General features: G+C 29.0%; 1 protein-coding gene across 4 annotated transcripts in view; it reads right to left on the reverse strand.

Moving 5' to 3' along the window:
- Nucleotides 1–18417, reverse strand: part of LOC109596862 (uncharacterized) — a 148486-nt gene that overhangs the window by 9697 nt on the left and 120372 nt on the right. For all 4 annotated transcript variants that reach the window (XM_049966062.1, XM_049966064.1, XM_049966063.1 and 1 more), the window contains exon 3: nt 15218–15267. The gene's annotated coding sequence lies outside the window, so the exon portion shown is untranslated. The remainder of the gene's footprint in view (nt 1–15217; nt 15268–18417) is intronic.

Genomic DNA, 18417 nt, shown 5'->3' on the forward strand with positions numbered 1-18417 from the left:
GGCCGCGTTGCACTTAACGTGGGCGTACGGCATCAATTAAGTTTCACTCCATATCCAGCCGAATTCCTAGTCTGCGAACGCGCAAATGTCAAATGAAACGTTGGAATTTCGCCACCTGTGCACAACTGTCCCGATCCTTTGGGGAATTGTTTACTGTTGCGGTGTGCAATTAGAAGCGATTAATTGTGTTGCATTTTTTTTTCAATCGAAAAACGTCGCGTCCAAATAGACGACTCAAAAAGAACCACAATTCAATTTACTTAGTTCGTACACCACAAAACCGAAGCAACAAACAAACAGTTATACTTATTTTTTTTATATAAAATTCCTTTTTGTCGGGTGCAGGTCGCATGAATTTCACGAATGAGTCGGATAAATGTCCAAGACTTTTTAATCTATCACGTTATAATTTGGGTTAATGTAGAAGAATATAAGTTTTCCAAAAGGTATTTGACAGATAAATTGGTTGTTGAAAAATAAATGTTAATATTATATTACTAGAGTAATTTTTTTCCTTCCTTTTTAACTTATAATTATTTATTGGACAATTTATTGTAGCAATTTGTATAATATATGTGCCAATTTTTGAATGAAATTGTACAATAGTTTAAAACTTTATGTTAATGTATAAGAATATACACAACATCAGCTCACACAACTAAATGTGTTTGTACGTTGTACTTAACTTGAATGGAGTATAGCATTACTCTTAATAAGAGGTGTGTAATGAATAACCTGTACATATTTATAGGGAAATTGTGTTTAATAACTTGGTAGTATGAAAAGTTACTAAAAACATAAAAATAACATTACAATAAATTAATTACACATATTAAAAATAATTATAACATGAATTTCACGGTAAGTCAGATAACTGTCCAAGACTTACTATACTCGCCAATTTATTATTAAATTTTTAACTACTGACGCCCTTTTTCTGGTAACTTTTAGTACTTTTGACGTTACCAACATATAAACACAGTTTGTTTACAAACATCTGCATAACCTAACCTAAAATAAGTGAAAAATTGAATATATTGATATAACAAAATCCTGATTGTTCACAATCTGTATCCGTTAAGAATATTTAAATCAAGCAGTTTTTATCTCCGTTTCAATCATGAGCACTGGCACGTGGATTACTAAATCTAATAGATTATCAATTTGGTCCATCGAAAAAAATTAACGATGCACTGACTTGCACAAACGACCAATCCAGGTTAATGGTTTATTCCATAAAATTTTTGGGCGTATTAGAACGTTTTCCTGTCGTTTGTTGTCGCCGCAATCATTGCTAATTAGATAATTATCTTCAGGAAATCCACCGTTGACCTTAACGAGGTATGTGGCGTAGCGTGGCGATATACATTTTTTTTAATTTCGTATTGCAAAAATCAATCGTTATTGACATTGCAAAATACCCCAGTTTGCGACCTTGCCGGGCATTAGTCACAAAACGTTTTGCGGCAAGAAAATCCAGACTTCTGAATTTCCTCCGTTCTCGTTGTGTTCGTAAATGCGGCGGTGATTTCATCGCGTTTGATATCAATTTATGCCGATTCGAAGGCTGCGAGCTTAATTAAATCATTCACGCATCGAAATATTTTTCGACTTCTTACAATCGGTAATTAATCGCGAAAAAAACAATTACGTATTCTTTCCAAGGTTCCGCCTGTCTGATCTACAAGCATTGATTAGACCTAATGAGGTGTTGGATGTATTAATATGTCTGAATTATTATACAAAACCATGTAAAAAATGCAACGAGTCGCGAATAATTATCGGCACACCGAATAAATTATTGCACGGAAGAATCTCAATCGTTTTTTTATCTGTTATGTGCATAATTTAACTAGTTAAATTATTTAAATGTTAATTGTTTTCAAATATCAGACGGTTTAAAATAATAATAAATTATTAATTGATTCTGTAATCGAATCAATTGAACGATTACGTCAGCACAAATTGTTATTTATTGTCTGTTTTTTTTTGAGTCGTTGTGAGTTTTTCTCAAACTGTTATTTTACGTAATGATATCAAAATTTATTTATAAACTTGATGAAACATGTGGCAACGCAATTAATAAATTGTAAAGTGCATGACATTTCGTTTATATAATGGTAAAAAAATTGCTAAGAAGAATATTTAAACTAACAATTTATCACTCTGATTGAAACCACTCCGTTATATTGTTGCAATAGTCAAGTTAATTTTTATTTAATAAAACGAAACGAGTTAATTTTACACTTGTAATGTGCTAAAAGTAAGAATTGTTATAGTCTAATGGAATTATACAATGGTTTAAAAATTTAGGTCAATGTAGAAGAATATAAGTTTTCCAAAAGGTATTTGACAGATAAATTGGTCATTGTTGTTTAAAAATAAATTTTAATGTCATATTACTGTACACATCGATTTATTGGACAATTTTTTAACCAATGTATTGGTGAATTTATTCTTATTTGCTGCAATTTGTGTATTACACCAACTTTTCATCAGTCTAATGAAATTATTACAATGGTTTAAAAATTTAGGCCAATGTAGAAGTACATAAGTTTTCCAAAAGACATTTGACAGATAAATTGGTGATTGTTGCTGAAAAATAAATTTTAATATCAAATTACTGCATTTGTTTAATTTTTCTTTTCATCTTTTTCAACTTCTAAATGTCTTATACACTTCGATTTATTGGACAATTTATTAACCAATTTATTGGTCAATTTATTCTTATTTTCTGCAATTTGTGTATTACACGTACCAATTTTTCATGAGTTTAGTGTATATATGTTTTACAAAAGACATTTGAAAGATAAATTGGTGATTGTTGTTGAAAAATAAATTTTAATATCAAATTACTGTATTTGTTTAATTTTTGTTTTCTTCTTTTTCAACTTCTAAATGTCTTACACACATCGATTGATCGCACAATTTATTAACCAATTTATTGGTCAATTTATTCCTATTTTCTAGAATTTGTGTATTACACGTATCAATTTTTCATGAGTTTAATGTATATATGTTTTACAAAAGATATTTGAAAGATAAATTGGTGATTGTTGTTGAAAAATAAATATTAATATCAAATTACCGAATTTGTTTAATGTTTCTTTACTGCCTTTTCAACTTATAAATGTCTTATTATATACATCTTTATTGGATAATTTATTAACCAATTAATTGGCCAATTTATTCTTATTTTCTGCAACTTATTTATTATACTTATCAATTTTTCATCAGTGTAATGAAATAATATAATAGTTTAAAAATTTAGGTCAATATAGAAGAATATAGGTTTTCCAAAAAGCATTTGAAAGATAAATTGGACATTGTTGTTAAAAAATAAATTTTAATGTCGTATTACTGTAGTTGTTGTTCTTCTTTCCTTTCCATTCAACTTATAAATGTCGTACAGACACTCATTTATTGGACAATTTATTAACCAATTTATTGTTCAATTTATTTTTATTTGCTGCAATTTATGTATTACACGTACCAATTTTTGATCAGTCTAATGAAATTATACAATAGCTTAAAAATTTAGGTCCATGTAGAAGAATATAAGTTTTCCAAAAGGTATTTGACAGATAAATTGGTGATGACACATGTTAAATTCCTTTATTTTCTTTAAACTAATGGACTGTATTATATAAACTTTTGTAAAAAGTCTTTATAGTTATTGACCTCCTCCTATCTTCATTCCTTCTCCACATTAGTTTTTTACCAGTTTCTCCATTATCCGAGCACCACGACTAAAAACCGAAGTCACAAATGAATAAATACGAGGATTGGCGCTCTGCTTTCAGTTCTCTCGTCGGATTGTCGAAAAGAAAAAACCCAAGCTCGTGTTGCAGAAATCGTGACGGGCGTCGCCGACATTCGCCCAGACAATCGAGGAGGGCAGAAAAAAAGGACCGACGACAAGTCGTCTCGAATTTCGCTGCGCGTGTCCGACACGAAATGACGCACGATCCGTTCCGTGTTGCTGCGCTGTAGGGTCTTATTGGGTCAGACGCAAGGAATATAAACTACTACGATACATTTTAATCGGTCGTTTTGCTTGTAACTGTACATTCGATTTTTCGTAGTTATCGGTCACGATTAGATCTGATTGTGGTGTTTTTTCGATGGTGCATTTACACATCCTGGTCGAGTTGAAACGGACAAAAAGCCGCCGAACGGTCCGAATAATACGTGTTGCAGTCAAATTGGGCGACGCCTTGAACGGTGCGATTCTTTGGACGTACTTTTATATGGATTTTTGTGATTTCTTGGTTTTACTAAGTCGGTCATCACGTGACATATTGTTGCTAGAAATATTCGTCAAGTCATAAAGTAATTTATACACCGTTAGGATTTTTTAAAACGACGCTACCTGTGTTTAATAACCACGATATCAATGTATTAATAATTTGTTACGCCGCAAAAGTCGAAGGTGTGACGAATCAAGTTATTTACATGCGCCCGACAAATTTATTAATAACAATAATTCGTCGACGGCAAATTAAAAACGCCATTCTGCATTAATAATTACAAAAGCAACAGTAGTTTTATTTGGGACACTGGGATTAACACGAGGAGCAAGATGATTAATCATTTTAATCGTACGCAATCAGGAATTCATATTAGAAAATAAGCTGTTTTAATTTATCGAGTGCCTAATTAGACGAAAAAAAACCATTGGAAACGAATCAAAAAGGGAAATGTGTTTGATATGATGAATTATTGCACGTAGATGCGCCCGAACAATCGGATAACCTCAATATTTTACTGATTTGCTTTTGATATTGGAAAGTTATACATCATGCATTTTTTATTTTAGATTCTGATCATACACAATATTATTAATAACTTTCAGTAAATGTAGTTTTGATAAATATTTTGATTTTTAATAAATAATTTAATACATACATCATATTTTTGCAATATCTTAGTAATTTTTCATACTTCCAACTTATGAATCAAAATTTGTTTACAAACATATATAGAATTTAAAGAAATCTGTAACCACTGCATCTGTGATAAATTCGAATTTTTAATACAAATGATATGCGCCATCTATCGGGAATTATCCAAATTATTAAATACAGGAACCTGTAAAAATTACATCTATGTTATCTACAATTTTCTGCTGTAATATATTAGAGTATATATGCCTTATGAAGAAAAACACCTCAAACCATTAAGTTTCTTCCACTACGTTTCTGTACAGTATCCATAAATTTAGCCAGATGCTGTATGTCAAAACTGGTAAATAATTAACATGTAGGCAGAAGGGAATACAAAAGCTTATGCTATTAATACTTATTTAATATAAAAATTAGCAACAATATAACTTACCAGAAAACCAGAAGCAGCAAGACAAAACTAGTAAAAGTCTAGTTTGAAGGCTGAATGGAGAGGGAAGAAAGTTTAAGAAAAACAAGTGAATTTACCATGTTGAATATTATTTTAAACTGCATGACGAACATAGTAAAAAACTAGCATAAAGACAGAAGGGAGAGGAAACTGAGGTCAAGAAAATAATATTAATACAAAAAATATTGTTATTAATATTGATGTAATAGAAACAATCCATTAGTTAAAAAAAAAAACAAAGGACTTTAACATGTTGTATATAACTAGAAGCTGTTGGTCAAAACTAGCAAAAAAGTAGCATGAAGACAGAAAAGAGAAGCAAGAGGTGGTCCAGAAAATGATATTAATATAAAAAATAATGTTATTAATTTTGATTTAATAGAAACAATCCATTAGTTAAAGAAAAATATGTTGTTCATAACTAGAAGCTCCTTGACAACTAGCAAACTATTAGCATGAAAACAGAAAGCAGAGACAAGAGGTAGTCAAGAAAATAATATTAATATATAAAACAATGTTATTAATATTGATTTAATAGTTTAAGAAAAACAAAGGACTCTAAAATGTTGTATATAACTAAAAGCTGCTTGACAAGACTAGCAAAAAACTAGTATGAAGACAAAAAGGGGAAGTAAGAGGTGGTCGGGAAAATAATATTAATATGAAAACATTAATATTATTAATATTAATTTGGTAAAAAATCAATTATCCCCAATTTAAATAATGTAATTCAGTCCATTAGTTTAAGAAAAATAAACAAAATAGACAAGTTGTTTATTGACCAGAACCTGCAGGACAAAATTAGCAAAAAAAAAAAAGAAATTTAACACCTGGCAAAATTAGTAAATAGAGTAACATGGAGACAAAAGGCGGGGGAAGAGGAGGAGATCAGTATTAATTTAATAAAAAGATTAATTAGTAGCAACTTAAGTAATAAAATCCGGTCCATTGTTTAAAGAAAAAAATTGAAGAAAACACGTTGTGTATAACTAGAAGCAGTTTAACTACCGCACAACATTGTTCTTTTTACGATGGCGCCTATTAAGCTCTTTGAATATAAAATTAACCCAATTCTATTGTTTCACTCTTAAATTAAAACAACAAATATTCCTTTTGGCCATTTAATGTAACAGACTATAATTAGCATATCTTTGAAGAACATTCCATCATTAAACGAAACTTCCTCCTGACATTTATCGATGGATGCATCTCTTCGGGTGGTAAATAAAAACGAATTAAATTATTTATACAGTCGTTAACATTAATTATATACATAAAATGCGTTTTGTGTACATGTTAACATAACACAGCCAGTTAGTATTTGGACAAGCAAAATAACAGTAAAGTATTGCGTTTATTATTTTACAAGTTTCGAATTACACAATCAATTAATTGTTAATTAATATCGGACAACAGCGGGTGGGCCCATACGAATATTGCGTGTATTATATCTTTAATTAAAAATCAACAATTAATAACCCTTCCCGACTAATTAAATTTACATTGTAACGATCTAGTTAATGACGACCTCGCAAGTAAATTGGTTTTAATACGTACAATTAGTGATTGATCGAAATTTTTTGACAGGCGACCTTTGATCGCGTAGAGGAAGGTCATGATCCGTTTGCAGGATCCGTTGATATTAATATTAAAAAAAATGTGTTAATGTCCGGTTTTAATTACGTGTTTTAAGATGTCGGACATGCGTTCGTACACCCATAAAATAAATCATGGCAATTTAAAAAGTGACACTGCGTGTTAACAACTATTTTACGTGCACAAGTTTATTCGGATTTGTTTGGTGTGTGTGTGTGTGTCGGTTTAACAATGTAAATAACTGAAAATCCGTGCATATTAATTAAAACTGTTTAGCATAACCTTGGTTGTTAATTTTTTCGAAATTAATATTCAATCGGAGGTGATTTGAATATGCTCCACAATATTCGCATATAAACGACTTATATAAGTAATTAAAACAATTTCTAAACCCGGCATGATGGAAACGATTAGTTACACGTAAGGCTTGACCGATGGCGAATATTTGTCAATCATGAACGACGTTTTAAAAACATAAATAAATTATATCTGTTTTATATATTAATTTATTTTCATTTTATTGGCAACAATTTGTGTATTTCCCCAATTTATTGCCAGTGCTGCCAACATGTTCATTTTTAAGTTAGGTTATTATAACATTTATGTTTATATATGGTAATTTATTGGACAATTTTGAATTGAAAATATTAAATTTTATCGTCTAAATTTTGATTGGCTAATAAATTGCTGGAAAATAATTTCCTTACAAATTAGTAACATTTAATATCAGTAGCTTAAAAACAAAAACATACAGAGATTCCTGTATTTGATAGTATGAAATAATTTCCGATAGATGACGCATATTATGTGTATTAAAAACTCGAATCACAGACGCATTCGTTACAGATTCCTACATTTAGTGACTTGAAACTACCTCCAACAGGTGACATACAAAATTAAAACGAATTAAATCACGAACCAAAAACGTGTATTACTTTTTGCGGTGCCTAATACCTGCCATTATTATCGTGCAAAAATCGGCGATTTCTTAACATCATTACAAGCAATTGTTCGACTTGACCATTAAAAGATCGTTTACGGTGATTAGTTCCCATTTAATTTGTGAATAAAAGTGGGAAATTGCGACAATGGCCTTCTGGTAATGGGGCAAAGGCGAAGAGAACAGATCCAACCCCGTTGTTGCACCTTGTGTGTGTGGCGACCTTGCAATCAATCATTGTCAAACGGGATCTGCTCAAAGAGCAAACACGGCTTTGCGCAACCGAGTGCATTAGCGGTGAATAGAGCAGTAATTATTTTTTTTTATTATTATTATTCGACGTCTTGTAAAAATCGTTTATCGTGACTGGGTACACAATGGGAGAGACATTGACTCTTGTAACATATTCGCCTGTTATTATGAGGTATTACTTAACGTTTTGCCAACACGTGAAACGTAGATCATTATTAGCACCGCACCAACTGTTATTTGTCTGGAGAAAATCGGGCTCATTAGGGAGGCAGATGTTCGATCCCATTTTCCCGATAATGACCGCGGAGAATTTTTGCCGCGGATTATTTATAAATTAACCAAATATTGTCGGCAAGAAAGTCGTATTAAATCAATTTATTTGTGCACGCTTCGCGAATCAATCAATCAATCGGCCCGTCGTGTTGAAATTGTAAATTAAAAATTTTTCAATAATTGGTTTTTTTCACCGCAATATTCGCCAGACGTTAATGCGGCAGCAAATGAGGAAACGCCATAAAAAGGAGCAGAAACGCTCCAAATTTGATAAGTGATCAATTCAATTGAAATTCTATTCATGTGACAAAACATGCATACCGTGCACATTCTAAAATCGAGCAAAAAGTTATTTATTATTGCGTTACATTATTTTATTAACTGGAACTTTATAGAATGCAATAAACAACTAATGGAAAAAAAACCGGGACATAAAATTGTAAATGGATTTCTTCACGGTGCAAAAAAAAACACGTCGCCGATACGTTGTCGTATTGAATGAACTGAATATTCGACAATTTCCCGTTTCCTAAAACGACACACCGGTTTTCACATCTCGCCACAGGATCGGGGGCCGAATATTTCACGTAATTGCCTTAAAAGCATCGCATTAAAATCGAGGTTTCGCAACTTAATATCTCCGCTTTAATCCCGAACTTCCGCCAATTAAAATTAATTCTCGATATAAAAGTGTGTTGTTTGATAAATTGTCTTGGTAATGCGATTTCTAAATTTCTTCGGTTTTTTGTGGGTTTAAATTTTATAATAGAAACTGGAGTAAAATGCAAATTTCCGTAATTTAAATGAGTTACGAATTAAGTCAGTAATAGATGCAATTGTTACAGATTCCTGTATTTAATAAATTAAAATAATTTCTGATAGATGACGTACAGATTCCTACATTTAATAACTTGAAACGATCACCAACAGATGGCATTCACAAATAAATGATTTATTTTATCCTAGTTTTATTACAGTAATATAATTAACACACTAATGTATTGATTTGATTTAATGTTTAAATTACAATTTAATTAAAGTAAAATTAATTGAATACAAGAAAGGTTACATTTGAGGAGAACCATATAATCTTAGCCAAAGTAAACGACGCACATAAATATTTAACCAGTGTGTCGACTGTGAATCTTTCGACCTTTGCACGCTTCAAGAGTAAAAAAATGCACTCGAACAGATATTTAAAAACCATGATGTCATCTAATACATGAAATATTCTTCGTGTGTGTGTTTCGCATCGAAATAATTACGTTTAATTTCGCGTCCCGCTTCACCGTGAAAATCGCACAGACATTATCACACAATTACTTTATTTATCAGACTGTTTTAAATTAATATAGTAATTGCCGGCGTTATTAAGTTTCCATTCCAGTTAAGACGTGATGGGACCGCTAATGTCGGCCAGATTGAATTACAAATCGGCATCGTGGGCGGAGGAAACGATGGAAAAATTCCCCGTTTCGTAAATCCGGATCGGCCTTGGAGTCCGGGTCCGTCCGTCCCTGGCGCTCGGTGCCAATTTCGAATGCATGAACTGGAACAAACTTATTGACACCTGTAACGCGGGGCCGTTCGTTCGGTCCTGCTATTTGCGCTTATGTAACTCACAGAAGCCGTACACCTGCGTATATAGAGCAGGAACTGTGACGTAAGCGGTGTTGACGCGTTTTATGGTGATGATGAGGACTGGGGACGGTTGTGGTTTCTGTCAATTTATTTTCAGGTTAGGTCACATCGGTATGTTTGTAAACAAAGCTATGTTTTTAAGTTGGCAGAATAAAATGTTACTAAGAAGTTACTATTATTATACAATTATTTATTGGGCTATTAAAATTTAAACAATACATCGGTTAATTTCAATATATGCATTAATAAATTTCCAAGGTCGTTCATAAATTAGCATACACGTAAAGGGTAATTACAATTGTTATAATAACTTAATCTAAGAATTAACATGTTGGCAGAACTGGCAAAATATTGGTGAAATACACACATTGTTGTTCTATAAAATATACAATAAATTGGTATATTTATATTTCAATATATTTTTTAAGGTAGAAAGAATTATAAAATAAAAATATAAAGCACAAAGTTTTAAGAAGTTTTGAATGTTTATAATTACTGATTTTTCAAATTTTAAAAGAGTTTACATGATAAAATGTTCCTGTTTATAAAATTATAACTGTTATTTAAAGAAATTTGATGAATATATTGTTATATTCTTATATTAGAACATATTTTTTTAAATTAGAAGGTTCACAAACTAAAATATGAGACGCAGTAAGTTTAAGAAGTTTTGAATGTTTGCAATTACTGATTTTTTATTATTAAGAGAGTTTATATCATAAAATTCTTCAGTTTATTAAATTTTAATTGTTAATTTAAGAAATTTGATGAATATAAGTTAAATTTGTATATATTTCAATATATTTTTTAAATTAAAAGGTTCTCAAACTAAAAATATGTAAAGAATAAAAATTTTAAAAAGTTTTGAGTGTTTAAAATTACTGATTTATCAGATATTAAACGAGCTTATATATTAAAATGTTTTAGTCTATAAAATTATAATTGTTAACTTGAAAAAATTGACGAATATGATATTAAATTTGCATATTTGAATATATTTTTAAACTAGAAGGTTCATGAAATATAAAATTTAAAACACAAAATTTTAAGAAGCTTTGAGTGTTTAAAATTACTTCTTTATTACATATTAAAAGAGTTTATATGATAAAATGCTTCAGTTTATTAAGTATAATTGTTTATTTCTAAGATTTGGTATATATAATCTAAAAAATTGTATATTTGAATATATTCTTTAATTTAGAAGGTTCACAAACTAAAAAAATGTAAAGTACAAAGTTTTAAAAAGTTTTGAGTAATTAAAATAACTGATTTATCAGATATTAAACAAGTTTATTTGTTAAAATGCTTCCGTCTATAAAATTTTAATTGTTAACTTGAAAAAATTGATGAATATAAATGTTTAATATGTATATTTGAATATGTTTTTTAAGTTACAAAGTTCACAAATTAAAATATTTAAAGCACAATATTATGAAAAGCTTTGAATGTTAAAAATTACTTATTTATCAGATATTAAAATACATCAGATATTATGTGATAAACTGTTTCAGTTTATTAAATTTTATTTATTAATTTTTAAGATTTGGTAAATATAATCTAAAAAATTGTATATTTGAATATATGCTTAAACTATATAGTTCGCAAACTAAAATAATGTATAAAGTACAAAATTTTAAAATATTTTAATTGTTTAAAATTACTTATTTAGCAGATATTAAATGAATTTATATAATAAAATATTTCAGTCTATAAAATACATAATTGTTAACTTGAAAAAATTGATAAATATAGTATTAAATTTGTATATTTGAATATATTTTTAAATTAGAAGGTTCATAAACTAAAAAAAATAAAGTACAAAATTTTAAGAAGCTTTGAATGTTTAAAATTACAAATTTGTCAGATATTAAAAGAGTTTATATGATAAAATGCTTCAGTTTATTAAATTTAATGGTTAATTTCTAAAATTTGCTGTATGTAATCTAAAAATTTACATATTAAAATATACTTTTTGTATTGTTTCAGGAACGTACAATTTTTTTCAGTTGGCTTGTAGAAAGCTAGCAAAAAAGCCCTTCATTATTTCCTTGAATAAAACAAATTCATCTTAACACTTTTATCCCTTTAATTTTGTAGTGTCCTTGGTAGAAATGTAACGCTCATGTTTGTATAAAAACGGTGACAACGAACGGTTAAACGGATCGACAACGTCCTCGGAAAGTTTTGGACTTCCACGCTTTAATCGACAAGATGTTCGGCTCGTTGCACAACACATCTCCTTACAGTTATCGTTCCTTTTGACGCGCCGAACCAACAATATGAGCACATTGAAAATCAGCGATTTCGTCACGGAAATTTATCGGCGTTACAATGTTCTAGATCACTTGTCACCGGGACCGTTTCGCGTTCGCTGAAAACACAAAAGACCCGCGCGTTTATCCGGGGCTTTCATCGCAAATTGCTCCGTTCACTGGTCAAAGATTGCCAATCCGCTCTTAACGCAGATCAAGATAAAACCGAATCCTATTATAATTACCGATTGGAAAAATCGGACGTGTGTACTTTCCTCGTGGTAATCTAATTAGTTTCCCGTAACGGAGCGACAGGTCCGCACAGATAAAGCCAACACAGTTTTCACAGATAAGGATCGACGTACGAACTGAACCATATTACATTGTTGATGACAAATCGATTGGGCACAATGCAGCAACGAGATTTCAGACCCGGTTCGGCCAAAATATCCGCCATCGTCTTTCGGCATCACAAATCGGGAATTGGTGTTGACTAACGGCACTCGAATAGTTTCGTTGTTTTTATTGTTTTTAATCGCATCTAATATTTTTCCATTAACCACACTTGTTCACGCTATTTCGTTCGACGGCTACCTGTAGTAGAAGCCACGCCGACATATGTTCGTACATCTGTTCGAAAAAATTGAGATCTTCATTCGATTATTCGTTGGGTTTTAATTGCCGGACATTATCGATTGATTGATGGACTAATTACGGCGGACCACGTCCCAAAACTGTACCCAATAAAACCTTGAACAAACAAACCTTTTCGCTTTTCTACGAAAGAATTCGTTCGAACACAATTATCACAGTTAGTACAAAGTGACTTAATTAGACTGTACCACTTTCTAATAATTCCGCTCGGGAATCTTCAAAATCGTTGATCCGAATAGTGCTAATAAAACCCGTAAAAACCCAAAAATATGAAAGTGGTAGCCGAGTTAATAAATATCATAAATATAAATAAATATGTGGCGGTTATAAATAGCCACGTACCAAATTAACTCATTAGCAAAATTTGTTGAAAACAGTAGTTAATAAATTCACGGGCAAAGAAAGAAAAAAATTATGTTGATTCTCCGGTCCATAATGATTTATTCTTCGGTTATCGGGTTGCACACGTCGCAAAGTAGAAAGTCCTGTTTCTACCTCGCGTTAATTTGTCATTTAAATTAATCGCATTTATCAAAATTTAACAGTTAGATGCATAAAAAGCACACGAGACAAAAATGTTCGATGCATGAGTGAAATCACCACGAAACTGGAGCAAATACCGAAATGTTTGCTGAATTAAAAAATAGATCAGCGTCCTCTGTGGAGGGGAGGTTAAAGTTATCACTACAGAAATCTGTACTAATAACGTCTTCTATGAATGTTTGTGGTATAGATTGTTTCATACGATTCAAACTAGGTTTTTGAAAACGACAAGCAAGTAAGGCACAAAGATTCAAGAACTTTGGATTAATTAAAAATTCTGACTTCTCAAATATTAAAAATAGATAAAATACTCCAGTTTATTAAATTATAATTTTTAATATCTGAAATTTGATAAATTTAATGTTAAATTAAACATAACATATTATAAACAAAAAAAGTAAAGTTTTAAAAAGTTTTGAGTGTCTAAAATTACTGATCAAATATTAAAAGAGTTTGTTCGATAAAATGCTTCTGTCTATAAAATTATAATTATTAATTAAAAAAAAAAAATGATAAATTTTTAGTGTTTTTTATCAAATATTAAAGCAGTTTGTATGATAATACTTCACTTTATAAAATTATACTTGTTAATTTAAAAAAAATTGATAAATTGAATGTTAAATTTGAATATTTGAATTTATTTTTTAAACCAAAAGGTTCACAAACTAAAAATTATATAGATCAAAGTTTTAAGAAGTTTTGAATGTTTAAAATTACTGATTCATCAAATATTAAAGGATATGATAAAATATTTCAGTTTATAAAATTATAATTGTTAATTTAAAAAATTTTAAAAATTGGATATTAATTTTGAATATTTTAATATATTTTTTAAACCAGAAGGTTCACAAATTAAATATTGTACAATACAAAGTATTAAGAAGTTTTGAGTGTTGAAAATTACTGATTAATCAAGTATTGAAGGAATTTGTACGATAAAATGGTTCAGTTTATAAAATTCTGATTGTTAATTTAAAAAATTTGATAAACTAAATGTTAAATTTGAATATATTTTTTAAACCAGAAGGTTCAAAAACTAAAAATTGTATACCAGGAAGTTTTAAGGAGTTTTGAGTGTTTAATATTACTGATTTATCAAATATTAAAGGAGTTTTGTGACAAAATGCTCCAGTTTATAAAATTACAAATGTTAATTTAAAAAAATTTAATAAATTGAATATATAACGTAATATATTATGTATATTTGAATATATTTCTTAAGCTGTAATGTTCATAAACTAAAAAAACTTAAGTCAAAGTTTTAAATATTTAAAATTTTTGATTTATCAAATATTAAAAAGTTTATATGTTATAATGTTTCAGAAGAGCACATGAATTAAAAACTAGATCAACGCCCTCTATTGGAGGGAGGTTAAAGTTATCAACGCAGAAATCTGTACCAATAACATCTTTTACGAATGTTCGCGGTGCGGAATGTTTGAAACGATCGAAATTAGGTCTTCGAGAACATCTGCATTTAGCTCGGATCTCACACGTACATTTAATTAAATTAAACTCGCGCAAATGGCGTATATAACCGTTAAACAAGCATTATTATTATATATTAAATTAAATGCCGGGCAATTCATAAGATTATATTAATTAAAACTGGTCGGACTGGTTGTTCATTAGCCATTCATGTAACAACAAGCGAATTTGTTATAAACAATCATTTTTATTGTGTTTAACATGGTACGAATTCAGTGCTTACCACTTGTGTTCGTCGATTGTTGGTTTCTGGTAACTTTTATTTGGCCAATTCTGAAAAAATACAAAAAACAAACAAGATAAATTACGGGATTCAGTGTTTTATTGTTGGTTAATTGACTGGCGATGGAAAGAAACAAGAGAAATCGCAAAACCACTCGATGGTCAATGGCTAAAAATTCGCCTGTCTGACAATAAGTATTGATTAAGCGTGTTTGTTTTACAAGGGCTAGTTAACGTACGATACAAGTGATGATGAAACGGCGTTTTAGTGTCAATGGATTTTATTATACGCGCATTCAAGTCTTTTAAGTGTGTGTTACCGCACGCCTGCAAGTGTGTATAATTGACTTTTAGAGATAATAAAATTAACATATCGGTATAAAATGGCAGTACAAGAAAACAAAACGCATATAAAAAGTGCAATATTCATCTATCCACTCTTCCACTCCAGGTGTACGCATCATTAAAACCGCCGATGTTTAAATTACGAGCATTAGATTATACGATCCACATTCGGTATTTACGATTTAATCTTACAAATTTCCAATATCCGTATTCGTCGTTTTTCAATCGGTCATAACGAATTGGAAATAAAAAATAATAAACGAAGCGAGTTTAAGTTATTTAGTGGGCAGATAATATTCGCAACACTGTTGCTAACTAGTTTTAAATTAGATGTAGAAGCATTCCGATAAATATTAATTAATGTATTTTAATTTGTTCTTATTAATTCCGAGGTTGGGGAAAATGGCGAATGCGCAAAAACGAATTGCAATAACAAAAATATTTCCTGTAATATTTATTAATATATTTTTTTATTATCGTAATAAATTATCATAGTTTGATGTTGTAGGTTATGTTAAAATAAATAAAACATAGGAGTTTTGCTTGTAGAAAACTTTTTAAAAAATCAAGAATGTAGATGTCGTTAAAAATTCTACATAAATATAGTTAAATGCTGTAAATTTTTTATTTATTATTATTATTCCAATGAATTTTCTCAATGAATTGGTAATTTTATTAATACAGTTGTGTGTGTAAAATCTTGAATAGTACAAAAACGGTCTAATGCAATTAGTAGAAATCTCAAGAAACTCAAGCTGCATATAATAACACACAATCTTATTATAATAAATAATTACAGTTTGTTGTAAGATATATATGTATGTATTAAGTATGTTAAAGTAAGATAAAGGAATTTATTTTTTAAGCTAATGAAGTGTAGGGAACTGTTTTTAAAAATCAAGATTCCTTTTTTGAACACTAATGTCATTGAAAATTCTACATAAATATGTAAAAATGCTCTAATATTTTAAAATATATTTATTTATTATTATTATTTAAAATAAATTCTCAATGATTTGATATCCTAATTAAAATGGTTGTGTTGTGTTTGTAGAAATCTTTAATAGTACATAAAACAATTTAATGTATGTAGAAAAAATCTTACACACAATCTTATTGTAATAAATAGTTTAGTTTGTTGTTGCAAGTATGTTAAAATAAGGTAAAAGTATTAATTTTTAAGTTAATTATATGTAGGAAACTGTTTTTAAAAATCAAGAATACAGTAATTCTTGTTGTAAGTATGTTAAAATAAGATAAAAGTATTAAACCAAGAATCCAGTAATTCCATTTTTGAATCCTAGATGTCGTCGAAAATTTTACACAAATATGAAAAAATATTCTAAATTTTAAAATATATTTATTATTATTATTATTATTATTATTATTATTATTATTATTATTATTATTATTATTAATATTTTAATGAATTTTCTCAATGATTTGTTATCCTTATTAAAATAATGTGCGTGTACAAATTTTGAATAGACAAAAAACAATCTAATATAATTAGTAGAAATCTGAAGAAATTCAAGATTTATATAATAACACAGAATCTCATTGTAATAAATAATTATAGTTTGTTGTGGTAAGTATGTTAAAATAAGATAAAAGTGTTTAATTTTTTTTAACTAATGAGGTGTAGGAAACTGTTTTTGAATCTTAGATGTGGTTGACATCTGTACCTAAAAAAGACATCTGTACCTAAAAATTCAATAAAATTATTATTTTATTGAATTTTCTCAATGATTTTATATCCTAATTAAAATAGTTGTGTTGTGTAAGTACAAAAACAATCTAAATTAATTAATAGAAATCTGAAGAAATCTAAGCTTTATATAATAACACAAAATCTTATTGTAATAAATAATTACAATTGTTGTTGTAAGTATGTGAAAATAAGATAAATATATTTAATTTTTTAAGATAATTTTTATTATTTTTTAAAAATCAAGAATACAATAATTATTTTTTTCAACAATTTTATATTCTATATTTTTATTTATTCTTATTTTAATGAAATTTTTCAATGATTTGATAAACTAATTAAAATAGTTTTGTTGTGTGAGTACAAATAATACAATTAGTAGTAACCCTGAAGAAATCCAAGATTAATATAATAACACACCTTATTGTCATAAATTATTATAGTTTGTTGTTGTAGGTATGTTAAAATAAGTTAAAAGTATTTAATTTTACAAGGTAGTGGTTAGTAGAAAACTGCTTTTAAAAATCAAAAATACAGTGGTTCCTTTTTTGAACTCTAGGTGTCGTTGAAAATTCTACATAAGAGATGTCCACAGTTTATAGAAAACTATTCTTAAAAAGTCAATACACAATAGTTTCTTTTGGGAACAGTAGATGTCGTGGAAAATACCACATATTTATGTGGTTTCCCCATTAAATTTTCTCAATGACTCAGCAACCTAATTAATATCGTTGTGTTATGTGTGTACAAATCTCGACCAGTATAAAAAAATGATATAATGCAATTAGTAGTAAATCTGAAGAAATCCAAGATTTATATAATAACATGGGAAATTAATTTTCTAAATAAAGTAAATTCCCGGTGATGGACTGCAAAAGATAGAAAAGTCCGTAATATGAATTTAACATTTGATGAGTTCGCATTCCGCGTTTTAATGTGCCGAGACGGATATACGTTACATAAGTGTCGTTTAGGTTTTATATACAATATTATAAATTCCACGATTACTTCATGAAACTAACTAACTAAAAGTTTCCATTTAGACGTGACCTTAAATTTACTTTATTATTTTTTTCTTCGTTTCGTCGTCATTCGCCTGCCGCAATTAATTAAAACTGGAACAGAAAACGAACAAGATCGTTTATTGG

Source organism: Aethina tumida, chromosome 4, assembly GCF_024364675.1.
Source record: "Aethina tumida isolate Nest 87 chromosome 4, icAetTumi1.1, whole genome shotgun sequence".
NCBI classification, from domain to species: Eukaryota; Metazoa; Arthropoda; class Insecta; order Coleoptera; family Nitidulidae; genus Aethina; species Aethina tumida.